We start from the raw sequence: 4,775 nt of genomic DNA on the forward strand, positions 1-4,775 counted from the left end.
AGGGTTCAATCTCCACAGAGGCAGATGGGCGGTTCCCTTATTGATGTTCAGTTGTTGGCAAATGCTCCTGGCAAGTGCCAATTTGTAGTTGACAGAGCTTACATAACTAAACTCCATGAAGACAAAAGCCATATTCATTCTGTGAACTGTTGATATCCTCAGCACCTGGCACATAGGTGAGTGGCATATGTCTGTCCAAAAATGCAGTAGAGAAAACGAAATAGTTTTCTAGCACCAGGGAGAAGCAGACAAGTAGACTGGTGAATCAGTAATCTCCCCCACACATAGAAAAGAAGACTTGATCCTTTTGTATTTAATATCTCAGTGGAGGCACCATCTTCGAGCTGCTAGTTGGAAGTTGATTGGTACCTCTTCATTACCTTCTCTGCTTTTGGTTTACTTCTAAACATAATAGTTAACCCAAAGAGTTTAGAAAAGGTCACTGCTTGTGCTTAGAGCTTCTCATGGGTCAACATTTTGAATCCTCACACAACCCCAATGAGGTCAATATTAATACATGACTGTAGAGTCTGGAAATCGACAAATGCACAAAATAAGTGAATAATGACAATGCAATCACGCTACATGGGGGCTTCCCAGGTGGCACTGGTGTTAAAGAACCTGTCTACCAGTGTAGGAGATTTAAGAGATGTGGGTTCAATCCCTGAGTCCGAAGATCCCCTGGATGAGGGCACGGCAACCTACAACAGTATTCTTGCCTGAAGAATCCCATGGACAGAGGACCCTGGAGGACTACAGTCCATAGGGTTGCACACAGAGACCACTGTAGCAATTTAGCACACACGCATGGCACTAACATGACTTGTTCAAGGTGTTGTTGTCCCTCATTACTAATGCACAGCTCTATGTGTGCAAAATTCCAGTGAGTGTGGTTAAAGTGCAGCAGTTTTTTCAATTCTTGCATATGCATTTGTGGTGCATTGCTAAAGTGATTTTTGTCTCCAATTTCATTAAATAAGTCTGTGACAGAAAAAGTAACCACAGGGGTTCCATCTTTTTTTTTTTTTTTAGTCTATCTTTCCAAATCTTTGGCCAGTCTATATTCAATTCAGTTCAGTTCAGTCGCTCAGTCGTGCCTGACTCTTTGCGATCCCATGAATCACAGCACACCAGGCCTCCCTGTCCATCACCAATATCCCCATATTATTTGCTGTTCAAATAGTTTCTACTTTTGACCTTGAAGGCATTTGTTAGGATTGCACTTCTCTTATAGGCTGGGGGTGGGGGACTTGTAGGAAGGGAGCGGCCAAGGGGATGTGAATATTTTTGGCCAATGAATTGTGAGGAGAAATACTATGTCACTTCCAGGCTGAGCAGTTGATATTTCTTGTGTGAAATCCTCCAAAATGTCACTGTATCCTTTGTCGAGATGATGGCAACATTTGAAGGATGTCTGTCCCAACAGCCTGTGTCCTTGAGTAGCTGCTGCTACATAAAACCTATTGACCATCCTGTGATGACTATTGGAAAAAGAAACCTCTGTTGCTATTTTTGGTTCTGTTACAATGTAGCCTGTCTGCCTAGATACAGAGGGACAGCCTGCAGCAGAGAGGCTCTCTTTCCTCACTCTCTTGATTTAAATTCCAAATACTCAGGAGAGACTTTCTGATTGGCTGGGCTTGGGTCTGGTTGTCAGTAGTTGTCTCATCATCAGTGACAAGCATTAGGGGTCATACTGTACCTTGTAGACAAAGATCCTCTGCTACAGTTAAGGGATTTAGTGATCAGGCAAACGTTCCACAAAGGTGTCCGCTACAAGCACACTTGGCTATAAAATTAGACCATTGTATCCTGATTTAAAAAACAATAAATGGAATTGAAACACTTTCACATTTTACATAAAAAATTTAGACTGCTATTACTCATTCAATGTTTGCTGCTGCTGCTGCTGTGTCGATTCAGTCGTGTCCGACTCTGTGCGACCCCATAGACAGCAGCCCACCAGGCTCCCCCGTCCCTGGGATTCTCCAGGTAAGAACACTGGAGTGGATTGCCATTTCCTTCTCCAATGCGTGAAAGTGAAGTCGCTCAGTCGTGTCCGACTCTTCTCGACCCCATGGACTGCAGCCTACCAGGTTCCTCCATCTATGGGATTTTCTAGGCAAAAGTACTGGAGTGGGGTGCCATTGCCTTCTCCGCATTCAGTGTTTACTGAGTACCTGTTACATTCCAAACATTCTTCCAGGCACTGAGGACACAAAGGCAGCCTAGAGAGAAAAACACTTGCTCCCACTGCATGGAAAATAAACAAATTTAAATATATTAATATAATAAGGACAGTGGAAGGGGAACTAAAAGGTGGGGTAACAGAGAGTGAGGAGTGCATTTATTACCTACTGCTGCTTAACAAATTACTCCAAAACATAGCAGCCTAAAGCAAACATTTATTATATTGCACAGTTTCTGAGGGTCAGGAAAGCCAGAGAGCCTACCTGGAGCTCAAAGTCTTTTATAAGATTTCAGCCAAGCTGGCTGGTCAGGGCTAAAGACATCTCAAGCTCCACCAAGGCTGGGAAATCCACCTCTAAGCTCAGCCATGTGATTGTTGGCCAGCCATTGTTCCTCACTGGCTGTTGGCCAGAAGCTGATCTCCTGCAGTGGCACCTGGGGACTCATAAAAGCATTCAGGGCTGACTCCACATTTCATTAATCCAGCAGCGTCCACAAAAAAGATGCAATTCAGGGTCTTCTGATTGACTTCATGACTATTCATCGATATTATGGGTCCTCCATTCCTTCTGCAAAGTGTCGCCAACAACTGTTGCCATTTCTAAGTGTTGCTTTTAAAAATCTCTGCATACCTAATTTGGACAATATCAGAAATGCAAGCTTTTTTTTTTTTCTCTTTAATGATACTGCCCATGAAATGGCAGGAAGCTGAGATACTATCTCTGCTGCAACTTCCTCCCTGTCAGTTCTGTATATGGTTGACAGTCTCCTTAAATCATTCTGTGTCCATGGGACACTGCACAGACTTCTCTGCTCAATAGGTACTCTGTTATAGTGGTTCCTGAGAGTGAGACAGAGAAGTGGGTAACACTTAGATATTTATGATAGTAAAGAATATTTCTGGTGGATGTTGTGAGACTGTTAGAAGGACCTTCATTTATTAATAAAATATGTTCCCATCTTTCTGATTATTCCACTACACAGAAAGTTGAAACTCTTTATTTAGACTTTGAGTTGAGATATGTACATTAAATATTATATAAAAAGGAACAAGATAAAGAGAAAAAAGAACAAGGAAATAGGAAAAATAAAGATTTATTTCTAAGTGTTGGAGACAACTAAGATTTGTCTTCAGTATATATTCTGGAGATAGAACTACTAGTCAAAAACATCAATGAATTTTGAATTGTGTTTTTTCACAAATTCTAATAGTGAATTTTCTCATTTGTAAACCTTTAAGTGTAAGTAATTCTAAATGCATGTAAACATACCATCGCTTCATGCAGCTTCCTTAAGATGGCTCTGGTGTATCCAGAAATCCATGTAAATATCTTTTCTCAAACATTATAGGTCAAGAAAATAGATCCACATAATGATTCATCTTAATCATAAATTAGAAACCAGTAGCTAAAAGTTGACAAAGTCACATTTAACTCCCATATTACAGTTATACTGTTCCTCTTGGCATTTAATTACACAGAAACCCAAAGAGATGGATGGTCCTAAAAGCTAGCACGCTTAAACTTTGAGACTTGGAGTGTCTCACTATGGGACTGTTCACTGATAGCATTGCCTTCATGGAGGCACTTGGCTTGTAAAAGAAATGAACTAAAAAATATCTGACAAACATCAACATTTAGATGTTCAGGTTATCAAAAAATACATACACATACTCACACACATATATAAATATATATATATATGAGAGACTAGAATAGTATTTTTGTTTTAGGACTCTCAAGGTCATTCACCATATGCTCTGAACTGCAACTCCAAATGTTTTGTTGTAATCCTCTGATGTGATTCATTAGTCCCCTTCAATGAAGCTATACCATAAAGATGCTTTTAATAGTAGAGCAGGATATCTTAAGGATAAGAAAAATATGGGAAATGTAGTTCAACTACCTCTCTAAATTAAGAAATAAGTAGAGATTGGAACTAGCTTCAAGGAGATCAAACCTGTCAATCCTAAAGGAAACTAGTCTTGTATAGTCATTGGAAGGACTGATGCTGAAGCTGAAGCTCCAATACTTCAGCCACCTGATGAGCAGAACTGACTCATTGGGAAAGACCCTGATGCTGGGAGAGATTGAGGGCGGGAGGAGAAGGAGATGACAGAGGATGAGATGGTTGGATGGCATCACTGACTTGATGGACATGAGTTTGAGCACGCTCTGCGAGTTGGTGCTGGACAGGGAGGCCTGGAGTGCTGCAGTCCATGGGATCCCAAAGAGTTGGACAGGACTGAGTGACTGAACTGAACTGAACTGAAAATAAGAATGGAATTTGTCATAAACCAAAATGTCTACCTGTATTGTCCAACTGTTCAACTGTCATAGACTGAGTAATGGCTCTCTGAAGATGTCCTTGTCTTAATCCCTTAAGCCTGTGAGTATTCTCCATTATGTGACAAGAAGGGTTTTGCAGATGTGATTGAAATGTGTTATGGATCTTGAAATGGGGAGAGTAGCCTGGTTTGTGCAGGTGGACCCAATGTAATCACAAGGGGTCATAGAAGAGGGAAATAGGTAATTTCAGAGTCAGAGAAGATATGTGATGATGGAAGCTGAAAGAGGGAAGAAAAT

The sequence above is a fragment of the Bos mutus genome, chromosome 11 (assembly GCF_027580195.1).
Source record: "Bos mutus isolate GX-2022 chromosome 11, NWIPB_WYAK_1.1, whole genome shotgun sequence".
NCBI lineage: Eukaryota > Metazoa > Chordata > Mammalia > Artiodactyla > Bovidae > Bos > Bos mutus.